This window comes from Ambystoma mexicanum, chromosome 3q (genome assembly GCF_040938575.1).
Source record: "Ambystoma mexicanum isolate Mex_15411 chromosome 3q, UKY_AmexF1_1, whole genome shotgun sequence".
NCBI lineage: Eukaryota > Metazoa > Chordata > Amphibia > Caudata > Ambystomatidae > Ambystoma > Ambystoma mexicanum.
Genome location: NC_090926.1, coordinates 985,400,371 through 985,421,070, shown reverse-complemented (window position 1 = coordinate 985,421,070; position 20,700 = coordinate 985,400,371). Strand labels below are relative to the sequence as shown.

Sequence of the window (20,700 nt, the reverse complement as noted above, 5' to 3'; positions counted from 1 at the left end):
GGGTCTTCTTCAGCCTTTGCCTATTCCCCCTAGACCTTTGCATACGGTTTCCATGGATCTCGTCACAGATCTACCCCGCAGACAGGGTTATGACACTATTTGGGTGGTCGTTGATTCCTACACTAAGATGGCCCGTTTCATACTCTGTACGGGGATACCCTCAGCTCCCACACTGGCTTGCTTGTTTTTCAAGTCAGTCTTCTGTCTTTTTGGTCTACCACAGGTCATTGTATCAGAAGCAGCTCACAATTTACATCCCGTTTTTGGCAAGCCCTTACTAGACTTCTTGGTATTGATACTCGCTTCTCCTCAGCATACCACCCAGAAAGCGATGGGCAAACGGAGAGGGTGAACCAGGCCCTAGAACAATACTTACGCTGCCTGACCCTCCAGTGTCAGGATACCTGGCTAAACTTGCTCCATCTTGCTGAATTCGCATATAACAATTCCTGGCATTCATCCACAGGCTTTTCTCCTTTCTATTCTCTGTGAGGACAGCATCCTCGAGCTCTCCCTCTCCCAGATTGTGTTTCCTCTGCTACTCCTGCTGCCAGTGCCTGTGCCCGCGATCTTGTCTCGGCTCATGCCCAGACTCTTGTCCATTTACGTGAGGCCCAGGTTACCATGAAGACAAAAGCGGACAAGAAGTGGGTGGCAGCCCCTGACTATAAAGTGGGTGACCGCGTTTCATTGTCGATTCGCCATTTGCATATCCCTGGTTGCCGCAAGTTGCTTCCCCGATTTGTTGGTCCCTACAGGGTTGCAAAGGTCCTGAATCCGGTGGCTTTGCGACTCTCTGTTCCCTCTACATGGCATATACACTCGGTTTTCCATATCTCCCTGCTCAAACCCTGCCCTGCACCCACCCGTGTCATCAAGCCTCCTGCCCCTGTCTCTGTGTCTTCCCCTGACGTCTTTGAGGTCAGTACCATTCTGGGTTCCTGTCTCTGCAGGGGTCGGCTCCAGTATCTTGTGGACTGGTTGGGTTACGGTCCTGAGGATCGTTCTTGGGTCCCTTCCCGGGATGTCCATGCCCCGCAACTGGTTGCCCGTTTCCATCAGGATAACCCTTCCAGCCCACGGGGCCGTGGGCCTTTAGGGGGGGCTCTGTCACGTCTCCCATTGCACACCCTGCTAGGCGTCCTAATGTTACACAGATTAACCTGCACCTACCTGGTAGAGCAGTCACCGCTCACACACAGAGGCGGCAACATCCCGCCAAGCGAGGGAGAATTTCGGCTAGCAGTCCGGGAGTTTTCCGACCCTCCCTTCGTTGGCAGTTGCCATGGAAACTCCCACATATCTGGCACCGCCCACAGGCTCCATGCAGATCCACGCGTCACGTAATGAGGCTCTCACAACAGCCTCGGTCATCCGGCATCCGTTGACAGTCCTCACGCCTCCGTGATGCACATCACATGACTGCCTCAAGCAGTTTAAAGCATCAGAAGACACGGAAGCAGTGCTTCATAGGTGATCTCGTAAGGACTGTTTGGCGTTTTTGTTTCTCATTTGGATTACGGAATTCTACGACCACAGACTGCTTAACGAATTGATTCTGCTGACTCCCTGCATCTGACACCCTTAAATTGGACCTTGTTCTTGTTTCCCATTGGCTCCCGACCTCGGATCTGCTTACTGGAGTGAATATTGGATCAACCCTTGTTCGGAACTTTGAATCTTGGAACTTTGAATCTACCCGTTTTTGACCTCGTTTTGCACTCTGGACTGCTACGGACTGTTTCTGGTGCATTTCATCTGAACCAGGTGTTGCTCCATTCCTATCCGCGCAGGACGCCTGTTTGCTGCCTCTGCCATTGGCCACCTGCTGTTTCTCATCACACTAAGTCTATTGCTTACATCACACCTGGGTAAGCCTTGTTACAACGGATTGTTTACATTGCATTTCTCCATATTACACCTTTTGAATAATCACTCATTGCCTTACAGTGGTCAGGGGGTCCTTCCGGCATTCCTGGTTCCTGATTGACGGATCACACCACCTGTGGCCTCAAAGATTGCACAGGCAGTGATTGGTTATCTGCATGTGTGGTACTTGGGGACGGAGGTATTTATTAATCTGCACGACCATCAAGATTAGAACAGTGCCGTTCCATAGAGCGCTGATGTCCCCCTTTAAAGTTTGTCCATTTCCAGCTCTGCACATAACTACTTCAATCATACTTGTTTGAAATTATATGATAGGTTATTTATAACGTGCTTAATACCCGTAGGTTTCTAAGCGCGAAACCGTGGATCGAACCTGTGTTGCTCCGTGTCGTCTTGCTTGCAAGGAAGCCCGTTGCCCCTGAGCTATCCTCCCGTTGCAAATATGCTGACCAGAGCTCTTGAGTCATGTTCCGCAAGAAGTCCTTGAAAGCACTTTCTTTTTGCATTCCTGTATGCATTCTAACCACTTTGTGCCTAAAAGCCAGGATTGGTTGATGTCATACCCGGAGTTCTGTTGTGCAAACTGTCCTATCGGCCGTACTTCTTTTCAGACTTAAGACACCCCAACCCGAAAGTGTGCTTGTGTCTTACTCCCCTGACTTTTTACAGACCACGCCAGAGGTTCCATGCAGCCCTGACGAGGGTCACTAGAGCAATGCCCTGTTGCTGCCATACGTGGGGTAGAGTAGAAGTGGGCAGAGTATGTGGTGGGGTGTTCCCTTTTAAGAGCATGAATTGCCCTTTCAAGGATGTCTCATGACAACGTCATGACTGACTGGAAATATAAGGAGCTTCCGCACGCACGTGCTTCAGAACTGCGGCAGACTCCATGAATGGTACTGTGTCTCCGTGTCTCATTGTGATCACGGTCCTGCTGCCATGCTGGTCTGGATGCCCCCAGAGTAGCATGTGTAACCTGGGTGCCCCCAGCCCACAGTCCCACTGTGTGACCACAGAGCAGCTGAAAGTCCGGGAGCCTCCGACAGCTGATGACTTGTCGTGTGACCACGACAAACAAATAGAGTGACCAGACGTCCGGGTTTTTTCTGCGCGAATGGGGGTGTGAAATGCTTTTCACGCCCCCATTTCCTGCCCCTCTCCCTCCCCGGAGCTCTCCTCCAATGAGAGGAGTGCGCAGGTTAGCACACCCCCTCACCGCCTCCAACAACGGGCCAGCGACATAGAAGTAGGACTAAAGTTATATGTGCATTTACTTTAGTCCTACTTCTATTTCAATGGCCCGTCCGTTTTTTTTTTTCTAAAATATGGTCACACTACTATCAGGGCGGTCCTGCAATGATAAGTGTGTGCTGGGTGCCCTCAGCAACCCTCAGTCTGGCCCGAGTGCCCGTGAGCCAGCACCCAATTGTCACTGCTGAAGAGTAAGCTGGGTGCCCTCAGCAATGGGCCGACTGGCCTGCGTGACCGCGTCACAGCATGACAGCATGCCCTGACCGCAGGTCCAGTCACAACAGTGACGACGAGAGGGCCCATTGCCCCACGATACTGGTGCAGCTACCTGTCCTGCTGACAATGTGCTCCATGATCGAACATGAAAAAGGAAAAACAAAATTAGGAAATTAAAAAAATAAAATTACAATAAAGGTGAAAAGATGTTGCGCAGAAGCCGGCGTGTGTTTGCAGCTCAGCATGCCCTGATGTCAGAGCTGAGGTGTGTTCGCAACCATCCCTGGGCCGTGGAAGGGCGATGAATATTAAAGCGTGCCCAGAGCTTAATAAAAAACATATTACCATTTCACAGTTGAATTCAGAATTGTTCTCCTTCATGAAGCCATTTGACGAGTGTGATCTTTCAAATGGAAGTGGCAAAGTTAAGCATATGGCGGGCGAATGCGCCAGCGAAGGTGGCATGGCGGGCGCCGCCCCTTAGTGGGGGTTGACCAGCCGACCTCCTCCCCCACGACTCCCACAGGTCAGGGGGCGGGGATGGGAGAGGAACACGTCAGCCTCGCCCCCGGAAGCGGACGGGGGCACGCGAAAATGTGAGGGGCAGGACAGGAACCCGAGGGAGAAGCAGGCCCCATAAAGGCACAGGTTTTCAAGACAATAGCACATTCTCCCTCGGTTTCCTGCCCCACCGGATCGTGGTTTTGTTTGTGGGAGATCCTCGTGTATCCTGCTCCCGGGGCTTCGTTGCCGTAGCAGTTCGGATCAAGCGGTCGTATCGAGGGGACGTGTCGCTTACGGGAGTTCCTGCCGCAGGCGATTCCGGGAGTTCCTGCCACAGCGGGTGTCCGTTCCAGCCGGGAATACCAGAGGTACGTCGATTGGCCGCGTGGTTTCGGCAGATAGGGGGACAGTGGCGGCAGGGCGGTCGCCGAACGGGGAGCTGAACCAGAAGGCACCACGGTCGTAGGGGGGCAGTGTCAGGGGGGGGGGGGAGTAGTAAACAGAGAGGTGGGCGCTTTATATACATTGCGACACGCGATCAGATGCGGGCAGGGGGAAAGTGCGTGGTTTCGTTATATTCATTTAGGCGGGCTAGCGGCGGGAATGTGGGGCCGAGTGGAAAAAATAAAATGGCCGCCGTGGTACGCAGTGGAACCGGGTTAAGCCTTGGGTAGATTGCAGGATGCAAGGTTTCGTTTCATGGCGCAGGAAAAGTTTGACACAGGCGACGTGCACTTCGTGTAAGGTTTAAATGTCGGTTAGGGGGGTTGCGTCACAGGGGCCTTGTTAAGTGTCGTGGGACGAGGGCGAGAATGAAGGTTTTTCCGTTCCACAGAAATTGATCGTCTTACATTTTATGCTTTTACGTGCCGGGGGGAGGGTAATGCGGAACTGGGTGGAAATGTAAGATGGCCGCCGCGGCACGCAGTGGGACGGTGTAAAGCCTTGGGTAGATTGCAGGATACAAGGTGTCGTCTTCGTAATGCTAAAAAATTGTGATACACGCGACGCGCACCTCTCGTAAGGTTTAGATGCCGGTTAGGGGGGTGGCGCAAGTAATGGGGGCCTGGGTACAAATGGGCGAGGGACGCCACGCGACGCAAGGGTGTTGTTTAAGTGTTGTGGGCTGAGGGCGAGAATGGAGGTGTATTCGTTTCGCCCGAAACTGTCTGACTGGCTTTTCATGCTTTTACGTGCCGGGAGAAGGGTAATGCGGAACTGGGTGCAAAAGTTTGGGGACGTAGTCAAGTGTTAGGGTGGAAAGCAGCAGATGGGAAGATATAGCGCAGCTAGTGAGTCAGAAAGGTGGGGTTGGCCGCGCGCCACGCAGGGGGAAGACTGATGGGTGGGGAGGAGAAAGGAGGGGGTGAGCAAATGGGCAAAGGTGCGCTGCCCACGTTCTTGAAACCGGCGGGTTAGTTATATTGCTTGATACGTGCACGCCAAGGGGTGCGGAGACGGTCACATACCCGGAGCGCAGCCTTCAATGGTCCGTATTGGTGGGGAAAGGGTTGGTGGTAATCAGCCTCAGGGCCAGAGGTTATCAATGTGAAATGTTGCCAAATGTGAAAGATGTAAGCCACAAAGCCACCGCGATGAAGCTAAGATTCAGGTCACTAGGGGTGGTAACATGAAGGTTGTATGCAGTGGTTAGTTGGCACCTCGGGAAACAATAACAATTGCAGGTTGCACATAGCGCCACGAAACCTCAGGCTAGCGCTATGATGCATTTCGGGTAAGCAAAACATGGTGCATGTGCCAAGGGCGGCAATGGAGCAGGGGGAAGGAGCGCGGCGGTAGTATGAGTAAGCAAGGTCGGTGCCTTCAGATTAAGGGACGGGGTTAGAGGGGCGGCGGCTCAGTTGCACTGCAGGGGCCAGGAAGGGACAGAAAGGCCAGCAAGAGAAGGGGCCGGGTCGTTGGGCCCAGGAGATGCACCGGATAAGTTAAGGGGTACAAAGCAGCCACAATGTTTAACATTTAGCAGGGTCGTGCGGGTGCGTGGCGTGGACAATGTGATAGGGATGATTTTAAACCGCAGTAAAGGGGGGTTTGAGTTCGGCGCACTTCATCTCTCTCGGGACGGGTTTGAGATGTAAGGGCGATGCGAAATTCCGGTCATCCTTGGGGGGGGGGGTGTTTGGGATCATACCACCTACGAGAACAAGTTAATCTCCTCTTTGTGGTAGTACCATCGGCGGGGCGATGGGTGGTGGCGGTCGTACGCCTGGTGCTACAGGAGCGGGGGACAGTAATGCATGTATTGTTGCTGGGTACGGATTGAGGTTTGCGGGAGGGTGTCGAATAAGGCTACTGAATGGAAGAATGATGCCCTGGGCCTGCATCACGACTTCACAGGAGGCGGTTAGCATTCTGACACACAATTGGGTGTAAACCGCTGGGAGGGGAATGCCTTCTTCAATGAAGAAATCAAAGGCATCACGTTGTTTCCGGGGTATGGTTGAGCATGGGTGTCAATAGGCAATCCGAATACTAGATAAATACGCCCTCACTTCATTGTGGAGTGGCCCAGAGTACTACTAGGGTGCCGCCATTAACGCATGGCAATACATGTGGGGGGGGGAATTTACAACACGAGTTATAATGGTCCTCCTTGATATGGTCATAAAGGGCAGAAATGTTTTACCGCTTAGGTGGGGAAAAGTATTACCGGTGCCGCTACTAATACTGCCAAGGCTATGTTAATTATCGAATTTTGATCTTGTGCAGATGGGGGAGCATGGAATACTCAGGTTAGGGTGCCGCCATTCTCGCGGGGTCACGCTCGAGTGGTGTTAAATTTCGTTCTTTGGCATTGCCTGCGCTGCGTCCACCATAGGAACGGGGTCAGTGTCCACACACGTGTTTACATAAAGAACTCCGTGTTTGGTTTTAAAAATTTTATGGCCACCGCAGAAGCATCAAAAGCATGCTACGGGAATACAGCATCAGCAAAGGTTGCGTAGCGGCCACTGTTTCATCAAGCCACAGCCATTGGCCCGCATTGGGCCCAGGCGCCTTTTATCCGTACCAAAAGGGGGAATGGGGATCTTGGATGCGGTGGGAAATGTTAAGGTGGAGTTGGCTACTTGGTTCGATGGTAGGGCAACGGGGGTCCCCATAGAAGGGGGATACAGCCATAACCATAATTATTAAGGACGAGATATTGGGGGGTTTTATTAGCCAAATACGATTTCGTGAGGTTATAATACCAGCGGTTGCATGGGGGTGATGGGGCAATAACTACAGGTAAGCGGTATGTACTCTACAGTGCTCAGAAGATTGGCCGTGATAGGTCCTACATGGGGGTGAAGACGGGCTTCATGGGTAACATACACCTGCCATGAGTCATTAGGGGTTAAATTGAACAGCAAGGGGAGGGCTTAAGGGGGATGGGCAGAAGGGAGTGATATGGCACCTAGGGATAGCAAAGCAAGTACTACCGTCGCCGCACATAAATGCCACTGAAAGATGCACGCAGTATGTACCCCATGGTGACTCGAACATTTGTCTCACATAGGTCGACATGTCGGTACACGCAAGCACATTCAATTCGGCCCTCGATGTCGTAGAGCTCCTGCCAGGCAATGGAGGAAGTGGCCGGATCATCAACTCCGGTGCGCGGAATGGATGCAACATCTTGGGCTGAATATTTAGCCCTAGCGGAGGTCCTGGGATGGCAGGCAGTTATGGCAAGGATGGGGGGCCCGGTAATTGCCAACCGAATCGCCATGCCGGGAGCAAACAACCCGGAAGGGGGAAGGACTGTACCGGAGAGCAAGGATCCGCCAAGCGGCGAAGGCATGGGCAGCCACGAGAACCCGCCAGCGGGTGTGGGACACAAGGGGGGCCCCCCATGAAAGCGTACGGCAAAGACAAGCAGGGGCCCACACGTAAAGAAAACAAAAAGGGACCTGGAGGAGGAACTCGCTGCAATAAAGGCACGGATGGGGGCGACACCGGCAGGCCCCACGGGCATTCCACAAGCACCCACCCCAACCCCACAGCCGCCCACACCCCTGCCTAAGGCACAACCGAAATTGATCACTCCTCCGGACCGTCAGCCCGGGCAGATTCCGAGCGGTGCGCCCATCGGTGGGGATGGTGAGTCGGAATTTATACAAAGAATTGTTAGGGCAGTGTTGGCGGCACAAGGGGCAAAACCCGCACCGGCCCCCACAATAAGCAGGGCACCTGGGTTGGTCAACACAGGAGCAAGCAATGTCTGGCAAGGGAGGGAAGAAGGGGTAATAGCCGGCACTCAGACCATTGGTGCAACGACCAGCACGGGGGAAGACAGGCAAGGGAATAAAGAGATAGAACAACAGCCCTGTAAGGGCGACAGTCCGAAATTACCGGCGGCAAGAGACGGCAATTACTCTGCATGGTTGTTGCCTGAATGGGTTAAACAGGAAATTTGGGACAGCAAATTCATAGACATATTATCTCTCTTAGAACATGAAACGAAGGGCAACAACACCTTACGTGGAACGGGGGGGAGGGAAATAGCCAAAGCCAGGAAAAGAGTGAGGCCGGCAGAAACCCACGAAAACTGGCTCGCGGAATTCAAGATATTAGCCCAAACCCTCAACCAAAATGACCCCAACTTGGGTCCGCACTTAATGGGATACAGGGCGTGCGTCATTCATGAATATAGCCAACAGGGTGGCAATGAATGGTTCTTGAGGGACCAGCGTTTTCGTTTGCGAATGGAACACGATCCGAAACTTAAATGGAACCATAAGTCAGTTGTAACGCTCACCTGATTCTCGCAGAAGCGCCGGTCTTGACTGGGCGACTACCGTATCTTCAAAGGTGATGTGTAGCACCCGGTTGGCTCTTTGGGCTGGACCTCTGTGCACTGTATGCCTGACGTGTAGAGTAAGATGTCTGCAGATAGAAAATATGGGGTTAATGAACTGGGGTTATTGGGGTGTCCCTATCTCTTTCCTCTTCTCCTCTCCTGTAGACCCCCAAAGGTTAACGCTCTCACCTTAGGTAAGTGAATGCCGAGCTCTCCATCTGCCTCGGGGCAGGGTGCTGTAACCAGTTTCTTCACTGGATAGGTAGCGCAGGCCTCTTGACTTCAGAAGACTGCTGTCTGTCGTTTACTGCACGAACGGTAAGTTTCGAGTCATTCAAATGTCTTTAAAGTCTTTAGTAATGATGTCTCTTGTTTTGCAGGGTTCCGGCGATGGCGGATGACGGGCTGAAGTGAGTTGAAGATGGAGCCCGTGTGATGAATAGAAGCGCCTGGAAGCACGTAAGTAAGCGCTTGTTGCCTGCTTCACTATGCGCTCTAACTGTCTTTTTATTTTGCAGGTACGAGTTCGGAGCGGCTGCAGGGTGCCGGAATACCCACTGGATTAGATGTGGAAAGGAGTAATGGCACGTGAGTATTAAAGTTCCCCAATGTCTTTAAATGCACCTTGTTTTGTCTTTCAGATGCGGGATGCAGCGCCGAAGGCCTCCGGAGCGCACGAAGAGTAGGTAAGCCTTTGCCTTCCAGATGCCGGAATGCTAACCTGTTCTTTCTTGTCTTTATAGGTGTTGCTGAAGACTGGATTCAGGATGGTAAGCCTTTGCCTTTCAGATGCCGGAATGCTAACCTGTTCTTTCTTGTCTTTATAGGTGTTGCTGAAGACTGGATTCAGGATGGTAAGCCTTTTTCCTTAGGCCCAGGACCGGATGCAGAAGACACGATGAGCGTTCTGCTGCAGAGGTTGCAGAATAACGCAAAGCAAGATTCATCCACCGGGTGTGGTTTAAATAGCCTCCTGTAGTGCTTAGGTGTCTCCTTCCACAGCCACGCCTAAGTAAGAAAAGAGTTCCTGGTAAGAAAAGAGTTCCTGCCTTCCAGAAGAGTTCCAGTGTTCTGAATCTAGGGAGTGGCTCCAGCCCCACCCAACAGGAAAAGTAGTTCCAAACAGAAGAGGATCAGAGGCTCAACTGGCAGGCAAGTAAGCAGCATGGTCTGCTGAAGGTGAGTCCACCCAAGCATTATGAGCCCGGCGCTTCCAGCGCTGGGACTGGGCATATTTATGAGCCTGGTGCCACTGGCGCCAGGACTGGGTCCAAAAGGTCCCAATTGTGACTGGTTGGCACTCGGAACCTGGGTTATGGATCTGCTTCCAAGGGAGTTGGGAAAACCCTGACCTTTTGGAAGCAGAGATCATGACAGTACCCCCCCTCAAGGCCCCTCCCAAACCGGGCTTCTCCGGGGGTTTTGGCTTGTCAGGAAATGTTCGGTGAAATCTTTTGATTAGGCGAGGAGCGTGGACATATTCAGCAGGTTCCCAGGATCTCTCTTGGGGGCCGTAGCCTTTCCAGTCAATTAGGTAGAATAGTTTAGATTTGGAGATCTTGGAGTCCAGAATGCTTTTGACTTCAAACTCGAGTTCTCCATCCACTAGGATAGGTTTTGGAGATTTGGTTAGTCGGGTTTGAGGTTGCACGGGTTTTAATAGAGAGACGTGGAAGACCGGATGTATCTTCATGTGCGGGGCAAGTCCAACTTGACCGCTACTGGGTTTACTATGGTAGTGATGGAATAGGGACCAAGGTATCTTGGGTTGAATGTGCGTGGCCCTTTTAGAGATAGATATTTGGTGGATAACCAGACTTGATCCCCTACTTGATAGTGAGGGGCTTCCTTCCGATGTTGATCTGCTCCTTTCTTGTATTGTTCTTTAGCCCTTTGAAGGTGAGAAACAGCTTCCTTAAAGGCTTGGGTGATTGTAGAATGCAGGTAGTCTACTGCTGGTGTTTCAAGATCTTGGAGGGGATCCAACTCCGAGGTTCGAGGGTGACTGCCGTACAAAAGAAAAAACAGGGTTTTCTCAGTTCCCGAATGGACAGAGTTATTGTAGGCATACTCGGCTATCCAAAGGATATCTTTCCAAGTTTTTTCAGTTTGTTGCAGCATGCACCGTAAATACTGTTCCAGAGTTTGATTGGTCCTCTCGGTTTGTCCGTCGGTCTGAGGGTGGTGACTGGTCGATAGTCTCACATCAATTTGAGCCGACCGACAGCAACTTCGCCAAAAATGAGAAATAAATTGACTTCCTCGATCCGAAATTAGAACCGAAGGAAAACCGTGCAGTCGGACGATGTTTTCGAGAAATTCTCGGGCCAGAGTTGCTGCTGTTGGCAAGCCTTTGAGCGGAATGAAATGCGCCATCTTGGAGAATAAGTCCACGATTACTAGAATCGTATTGTATCCGGAGCATGGAGGTAGATCGGTGATGAAGTCCATAGAAAGCGTATGCCAAGGGCGAGGTGGGATGTCAATAGGGCGTAAGAGGCCTGCTGGTCTTTCCTTTTGACTCTTGTTTTGGGCGCATACTCCACAGGACATTATAAAGTCTCTGATATCTTTTTTCCAAGACGGCCACCAGAAGTAGCGCTTGATCTTTTCTGAGGTCTTGGCTATACCGGGATGACCTTCCATTAAAGAGTCGTGATAACAAGAGATTACTTTTTTCTGTAAATCTGTGCTGGGTAGGTATAATCGTTCTTGGAAATACAATAAGTTGTCCTTTACTGCAAAGTCCTCTCCCTGCAGATGCCAATTCTGTATGTCTGCTGGAGTTACAAGTTGCCTGGCTTTATCCTTAACTTCCTCTATGGATTCTGTGGCGATTACACCCAGAATTCTTTGTTCGGGAATGATTGGTACAGGTTTAGGGTTGACCAAGTGTTCTTCCACTCCCATCCGAGAAAGGGCATCGGCTTTACCGTTCTTTGTACCAGGTCGATAGGTAATTATGAAGTCAAACTCGGCAAAGAATAATGCCCAACGGAGTTGTCTAGAGGATTGGGCTTTTGCGGTCTTCAAATATTGCAGGTTTCGGTGATCCGTAATCACAGTAACGGTGTGTCTGGCCCCCATCAGATAATGCCGCCAAGCCTTAAAGGCAGACTTGATAGCCAGAAGTTCCTTGTCAGTAATCGTGTAATTGATTTCAGGAGGCGAGAATTTGCGGGACCAAAATGCCACGGGATGCAACTGATTGGTTTCCGGGTCCTTTTGTGATAGAACTGTCCCCATGGCAAGGCTTGAAGCATCAGTTTCCACGATGTAGGGGAGTTCGGGGCGAGGGTGTTTTAAGATTGGTGCAGAGATAAATTTAGTCTTCAAATCCTGGAAAGCTTGTTCCGCCTCGGTAGACCATTCAAAACGTTTGTTTTTCTTTAACAAGGCAGTGATGGGATGGACTATTCGAGAGAATTCGGGGATAAATCTGCGGTAAAAGTTAGCGAAGCCTAACATGCTTTGCACACCTTTTACGGAGGATGGTGATGGCCATTTGAGAACTGCATCGACCTTCTTTGAATCCATACGCACTCCGCCAGGTGATAATATGAATCCCAAGAATTCAACTTCAGTCACGTTGAAAACACATTTTTCCAACTTAGCGAAAAGTTTGTGTTGACGCAATCTTTCGAGGACCATTTTCACGTGTTTCCGATGTTCAGATTCCGATGAAGAATAAACAAGGATGTCGTCAATGTAAACAACAACACATACATCTATGAGCTCTCTGAGGACATCGTTCATAAAATATTGAAAGGCGGCCGGGGCATTGCAAAGTCCGAAGGGCATGACCTGATATTCAAATAGCCCATACTTGGTGCGGAAGGCCGTCTTCCATTCATCGCCCTCTTTTACTCGTACCAAGTGGTAAGCTCCTCTAAGATCCAGCTTTGTATATATGCATGCTTTTCTGACTTGGTCCAGGAGTTCAGGGATCAAAGGTAACGGATATCTATTCTTAACGGTGATCTGGTTCAGGGAGCGATAATCGATACAAGTTCTAAGGTCTCCTTCCTTTTTTGGAACGAAGAACAAAGCTGAAGAAGCAGGGGACTTGGAAGGACGAATAAACCCATTTGCCAGGTATTGATCCAGGTATTGTCGAAGGTGAAGGTTCTCAGGCTCGGTGAGGGCATAAATTCTACTACAAGGAGGAGTAGATCCAGGTATCAGGTCTATCTGGCAGTCATAAGACCTATGAGGAGGTAGAGAGTTAGCCTGATCCTTCCGGAAAACATCTTGGTATTCTAGGTATTCGGGAGGTAACTGGGGAGTCTCTGAAGAAATTGCGGCCAGTGCAACACCAGGTGGAGGGTGACAAGTAGAGACACATTCTGGAAACTGGACCGTTCTTGCTCGCCAATCGATCAGAGGATTGTGTTTCTCTAACCAAGGTATTCCTACAATAATCTGAAACTGAGGGGCCTTGATCACATCGAACACGATCTTCTCATGGTGTCCATCTTGACTTACTAGCGTCACCTCTTGAGTGGTATGCGTTACTGGCCCGGAGGCTATCTCCGTACCATCCACCGTAGTAATGACGTCCTTTACAGCCTTGGGACAAAGAGTTAGATTCATCCTCAAAACCATTTCATGATCCACATAATTGCCGATGGCACCGCTGTCGACGTAAGCTTCAATTGCATGTAATCGATCCGGATTATCAGGGCTAATGAGGACCATAGGTATCACGAAATGCGAGGTCACGGAACTGGTTTTCACGCTCGGCAAGAGGACCTCTATTCTTGTCGGGCGAGGTCGTTTCCCTGCTCAGAGTTTGTAACTTTGGTAACTGCAGCTCCTACTGCCTTCTTGGCAGGTTTCACCGGACAGTCTCGAAGAAAGTGCCCTGAGTTTCCGCAATATAGGCATAATTGCAACTGTTTCCTCCTTTCCCGCTCCCTTTGTGTTAGAGGACCTTTCAGACCCCCTATTTGCATGGGTTCCCCGGAGTCTACTGCTTTGGAAGGAGTTGGCGGTTTGGAAAATACTCGAGCATCAAACTTTGAACGATCGGCCTTCCTGTTCTGCAGCCTGTGATCTATTTGAACGACCAAGTCTATATAATCCGAACAGTCTTGTGGGGGATTCACTACTTGGGCTAAAACGTCTTTGAGCTCTCCACGTAGACCTCTATAAAACAGCGTAATCCTTTTGTCCTCAGGCCATTGAGTTTCCACTATTAGCCTATTGAAAGATGCAATATAAGCCAAAAGGTCTTGATTACCCTGTCGCAACGAAAGAAGCTCATTGTCCAAGGCCTGCCCCTGTGAATGTCTTGCGAACAGTTTTTCCATACTAAGCTGAAAGGCTTGAAAATCATGGAGAACCGGATCATCTTGATTAACTAGAGGGATCGTCCAGTCTGCCGCATTGCCACTAAGGTACGAAAGTACAAAAGCTACTTTTGCTTGATCAGTTGGAAAGGCTGCTGGCCGGCATAAGAAGTGCAACCGGCACTGATTGATAAATACTGCAAACCTCTTTGGGTCACCAGAAAATCGTTCGGGCGGAGCCAGAGGTACATTCCCAGGTAGGTTGATCTGCACTGGATTCATAGAGGATGTTGAAGGAAGATTTGCCCCTGATGCGGGAAACGGGGTCTGTCCGGCTTGTGACTGTAGCACTTGTCTAGCAAGATTGTCTGTTCTCTCCTTGGAAATAATTAGTTCCCTTCTTAGAGCATTCGTTTCCTGACGAGCTGCATGCACTTCTGCCCTTAGTTCCCCAAGTAACTGGGCTAGGGGGTCAGTGTCCGAGGTTTCCATAGCGCCTGGGTGAGAGTTTTGCGGTAGGCTTTGCGTTCTGTAACGCTCACCTGATTCTCGCAGAGGCGCCGGTCTTGACTGGGCGACTACCGTATCTTCAAAGGTGATGTGTAGCACCCGGTTGGCTCTTTGGGCTGGACCTCTGTGCACTGTATGCCTGACGTGTAGAGTAAGATGTCTGCAGATAGAAAATATGGGGTTAATGAACTGGGGTTATTGGGGTGTCCCTATCTCTTTCCTCTTCTCCTCTCCTGTAGACCCCCAAAGGTTAACGCTCTCACCTTAGGTAAGTGAATGCCGAGCTCTCCATCTGCCTCGGGGCAGGGTGCTGTAACCAGTTTCTTCACTGGATAGGTAGCGCAGGCCTCTTGACTTCAGAGGACTGCTGTCCGTCGTTTACTGCACGAACGGTAAGTTTCGAGTCATTCAAATGTCTTTAAAGTCTTTAGTAATGATGTCTCTTGTTTTGCAGGGTTCCGGCGATGGCGGATGACGGGCTGAAGTGAGTTGAAGATGGAGCCCGTGTGATGAATAGAAGCGCCTGGAAGCACGTAAGTAAGCGCTTGTTGCCTGCTTCACTATGCGCTCTGTCTTTTTATTTTGCAGGTACGAGTTCGGAGCGGCTGCAGGGTGCCGGAATACCCACTGGATTAGATGTGGAAAGGAGTAATGGCACGTGAGTATTAAAGTTCCCCAATGTCTTTAAATGCACCTTGTTTTGTCTTTCAGATGCGGGATGCAGCGCCGAAGGCCTCCGGAGCGTGCGAAGAGTTGGTAAACTTTTGTCTTTCAGATGCCGGAATGCAGTGTGAAGACCTCCGGAGCGCACGAAGAGTAGGTAAGCCTTTGCCTTTCAGATGCCGGAATGCTAACCTGTTCTTTCTTGTCTTTATAGGTGTTGCTGAAGACTGGATTCAGGATGGTAAGCCTTTGCCTTTCAGATGCCGGAATGCTAACCTGTTCTTTCTTGTCTTTATAGGTGTTGCTGAAGACTGGATTCAGGATGGTAAGCCTTTTTCCTTAGGCCCAGGACCGGATGCAGAAGACACGATGAGCGTTCTGCTGCAGAGGTTGCAGAATAACGCAAAGCAAGATTCATCCACCGGGTGTGGTTTAAATAGCCTCCTGTAGTGCTTAGGTGTCTCCTTCCACAGCCACGCCTAAGTAAGAAAAGAGTTCCTGGTAAGAAAAGAGTTCCTGCCTTCCAGAAGAGTTCCAGTGTTCTGAATCTAGGGAGTGGCTCCAGCCCCACCCAACAGGAAAAGTAGTTCCAAACAGAAGAGGATCAGAGGCTCAACTGGCAGGCAAGTAAGCAGCATGGTCTGCTGAAGGTGAGTCCACCCAAGCATTATGAGCCCGGCGCTTCCAGCGCTGGGACTGGGCATATTTATGAGCCTGGTGCCACTGGCGCCAGGACTGGGTCCAAAAGGTCCCAATTGGGACTGGTTGGCACTCGGAACCTGGGTTATGGATCTGCTTCCAAGGGAGTTGGGAAAACCCTGACCTTTTGGAAGCAGAGATCATGACATCAGTGGAGGACTGGCTGGAGTCTTCCAGCGGGACAATTGAGCAAGCGGATGGGACCATAATTCTTGCGGGAGGCCGCACCAACCCTTGGGCAGAGACAGGGGAAGGACTTTCGGCAGTGGGGACAGGGCTACACAGGGCGGGTACAGCCCCCAAACCAGTGGCACAGAGGGAGGGGAAGTTGGAAACGGCAGCATGGGGTAACAGCATGGGGGCACACCCGGTTCGACATACGACAGGGCCAGCACAGTCGGCCCTCACAGAAGCTATGGTCAGGCCGTTTGGGGGTGAGCGATCAAACACTGCCAACGGGAGGGCACCCCTATACTGCAGATTTTTTAACGAGGGGGAACAACTTGCAAATTTAGACATGCTTGCTCCATGTGCGGGACACACGGGCATCCAGCCCGAATGTGCAGGGGATGACCGGCCCCAAATGAGCAACCGAAATAGGGATCCCCGGGTCGGCTCTAACAGGGGGCATCGGGAACAAGAACACTTATCTGATCAATATATTCTGTTATGTCACAATATTGCCCTCTAAAATAAACATTTTTCCTTAAGGCATCTCGATCTGTGGTACATCATGGAGTGAAGGGACAAGGGCATTCACGCCGGCGGGAGCAGCCATGAGAAGCAGCAAAGGTAATGATGGGGGCGTGGAAAATGGGGGCGGGGAGGGGCCGAGGAATGGCCTCAAGGACAAGGGTTTTTCCCCCATCAAGATCGACAGCTTGCTGACATGGCTAGCACAATATCCGGTGGCTCTGGGAAGGGACGTGCTAGCACAGGGGTTTGTCCAAGGATTTTGCATTCCATACAAGGGGCCCGTGGGAGCCAGAACAGCGAGCAACTCCAAGTCAATTAATGAATGGGCCAAGGTGGCCAGGGCTAAGATCAACAAGGAAATCGAATTAGGCAGGATAGCAGGCCCATACCAGGGTCACCCTTTGACCAACTTGATCATCTCACCTTTGGGGATGGTACCAAAGAAGGAACAGGGGAAGTTTCGCCTCATACATAACCTATCACACCCAAAAGTAGGGTCGGTGAATGACGGCTTGGACATGGCGGATTGTTCAGTTACATACGCTTCATTCTATCAAGCCATAAACTTAGCTAGAGCAGCGGGAAAAGGGGCGCTATTGGCGAAAGTCGATATAGAGGCGGCATTCAGGCTGCTTACAGTCCACCCAGACAGTTTCTTCCTCCTAGGTTTCCAGTTTGAGGGACAGGTGTATGTTAATAAATGCATGCCAATTGGCTGCAGCATATCGTGCGCCTATTTCGAAGCATTCAGCTCCTTCCTCGAATGGGCACTGAATAAACTAGAGGGTAGGGGAGGGAAAACGCATTACCTGGATGATTTCCTGTTCGTGGGTAGGGGGGGTACGAATATTTGCGCAGCACTCCTCAAAAACTTCATTCTTTTAACTGAGGATCTGGGAGTACCTCTGGCGGGGGACAAGACACAGGGTCCTTGCACCAAATTAACCTATCTAGGGATAGAAATAGACACGGTGGAAGGGGCATGCAGATTACCGACAGAGAAGATCAAGGAATTCATTGGGGATATCGACAGGGCATTGTCCGGGGACAAGGTAACCATAAAGTCCATTCAATTGTTGGTGGGGAAGTTCAATTTTGCCGCCAGGGTAATTCCAGCTGGGCGAGTCTTTGCGAGACGTCTGGCGGCTGCAACAGGGAGACACGAGAAACGGTGGCATAAGATACGCATGGGGGCGGGTTTGAGGGAGGACCTCAGAGTATGGCGCACCTTTTTAGGAGAATTTAATGGGGTATGCCTGTGGCAATCTCCTTGGACGGCGTGTGCACAGTTACAGCTGTTCACTGACGCGGCAGGTCGGGTGGGGTTTGGGGCGATATTAGGCAGGGAATGGTGCAGGGCTGACTGGCCAAAGGATTGGGCCAGAAAGGGACTGTGCAAAAACATCACCATGCTGGAACTATTCCCAGTGGTGGCAGCAATACACATTTGGACGCGCAAACTAAGTAATAAACGGCTAGTGATGTAGTCGGACAATATGGCAGTGGTGCAGGCGGTGACACTCATTCAGCAAGATGCCCTGCCACTTTGTGCCTACTACGCCACACGGTTCGCAAATGCCTCAGGATGAATGCAGCGATTAAAGCGCGTCACGTACCTGGGGCAGATAACACAGCGGCAGACGCACTTTCTCGTTCACAGATGACACGATTCAGGAAAGCGCACATGCAAGCTCAGCCCACCATGACTCCGTTCGAAAAGGAACTATGGCAGCTAGTGAGTTGGGTCAAGGAATGAGGCGGCTCGCTTCCAGAGCGCTGGCGGGGAGCACATGGACTCGATACAAGGCCAACTACGATACTTTTTTGAAGAACACTAAACAGCTGGGGGGAGGTAGCACGGAGGAGAGGGTGGACTGTTTTGTGCTCTGGGCCAAGGGGGCGGGTAAATCAAGATCATGGCTGACGGGGCACCTCAGCGCAGTGGCATTTCATAGCCAGCTGGCAGGCCACCACGACCCAATAAAGGGCTTTTTGGTAAAAGCTGCACTAAAAGGTTGGGACAGGGGCAGGGAGGCCCCGGCGCCGACCTCAGTGAGGAGGCCCATCGATTTTGAGCTCTTGCAGAGGGTCATGACAGCAACTGCAAGTGTGTGCCACTCGCAATACGAAAGTATCATGTTTAAGGCATGCTTTGCATTGGCATTTTTTGGGGCCCTAAGGATCAGCGAGTTAGTGGCCAAAGCAAAGCTTCAGAGCTTCAGATCAGAGCTTCAGAGCCCTATTATGGGGAGATGTATGTCATAAGGGAGGGGGGATATCGGTCACCATCAGAATATCTAAAACAGATCAGCAGGCCAAGGGATGCGAGCTAGCATTGGCCAGACTGGGACAGGAAGCGTTTTGCCCAGTAGAAAGTACGACAGCATATTTTGCAATCAGAGGGGAGGAGCCGGGGTACATGTTCCATCACAAGGACGGGACCCCACTTACCCATTTTCAATTCAGGCGTTTCTTAGAGGGGGCCCTGGTAAGTTCAGGTGTGAATCCGGCGGAATATTCGACCCATTCGTTCCGAATAGGCGCAGCAGCCACGGCAACCAGAGAAGGCTTGGGGGAGGACAAGGTCAAGGAGATAGGGAGATGGGCATCTGATGAATTCAAACTATACGTATGGTAACCAGGCCAGGGAGGATCAGGGGGGTGCGGGAGGGCTTCATGGGGCACCTATATAATACGACCACTCATGTCTTCACAGAAACCAACAGGGTATGGGTCGTGGGCCATTCCTTCGTGGCCAGGGCACCTGCCAGAGCAAGGACGGCGTTTTGGGACGGGAACCTGGGCCTCCGGAATACACGCATCAGCTGGATCGCCAAGGGAGGTTTAAAAAGCAGATTACTATGGGAGACGTTGGAACAGGCAGCGCAGCAACACCCTTCGCCTGACATTATCTTGATACACATAGGGGGCAACGAACTAGTGGTGAAAGGGAGGAAGGATCTGACAGAGTTATTAAGAACCGTACTAACAAGAATAGGGAGGAGCTTCAGGAAGTGCGAGGTGATGTGGTCCGAGATAATTCCGAGGCAGGAATGGAGGGGTGACCTACGCCACGGGGCAATAGAGGAGGCGAGGAGGAAAACAAACAGTCGTATGGGGGGTTTCCTAAAAAGTAGGGGGATGGTATGGATTAGGCACCCCCTCATTACCTTAAAGGTACCGGGTTATTTTGAAAAAGACAAAACTCACCTGTCCGAGGTGGGTACAGCAATAATGTCTTTAGAGTGGAGGACGGCACTCACAAATGCGGGATGCACATGATGGGGCACAGACTGGGGGGCGGGGGTGAGGGGTCACGGGGGGAGTCAACTTCTCCCCTTATGGCTCCCCCCCTACGACCCCTCCCCCATCGCCCAAACATCGTAATGAACGAACAGCGAACAGAAGTGGTGGCAGGCGGGGGGAAATGGGTGCTCACGCTATATCAGAACGTATGCGCAAAAATACAGAGGGGATCGCCCTGTGCAGGCTGGGGGGAACTCTCCGCCGCCGGCAGCCAGCAGAGAGTCTTGGAGGTGTCACAGACCAATCCCTTTAACAAAGCACTGGCAGACCCATAGGGGAATGAGCAGCCAACAGATTAGATTCACGGCGCCCCAGGAGTAATAGGCTCGGGGGAGGCCCTGGGAAAAAGGGGAAGGATGTAGGGGACTTGGGAGCCAATTCCAAGCCCAAAATCTGCGGGAGGGGGGGACGAATAACAAACTCACAAACAATGCCATCAAGGGAAGACGGCCGGGGGGGGAACAAGAGGAGACTACGGGGGGGGGTCAGGTAACGGTGACAAAATAACAGCAAGGGGAAGTCTTCACGGAAGGAGGGGGGCATGAGGGGGAGGGTGTGGGGGATCCAAGACAGGGCGGCAAGGCGAATGGAGGGAACAGGGGGGAGGAAGCCAGTCCCAAGAAATGGGAGAGGGGCAAGGACCAAAAGCTGGGGGGACAGGAGACGGGGTACGGAAGAACAGGGCCGGGAAGGCTGTCTCTGGGGGGAAATGGAGCCAGGATATGGAGGGGCAGAAATGACGGAGGGGGGGCTTGGCGGGACACAAACAATGGGGGACCTGGGGAGTGGAGGAGCAAGCTTGGGAAATGGAGGAAGGAGAAGGGATAGGGTACCCGGAAAAGACATTACTCTGGCAGGGGGGCACTGGGT

General features: G+C 51.4%; 1 protein-coding gene across 2 annotated transcripts in view; it reads right to left on the bottom strand.

Annotated features, from left to right (window-relative positions):
• KIF19 (kinesin family member 19) overlaps positions 1-20,700 on the bottom strand; it is a 447,302-nt gene that overhangs the window by 386,883 nt on the left and 39,719 nt on the right. The window lies entirely within an intron of this gene.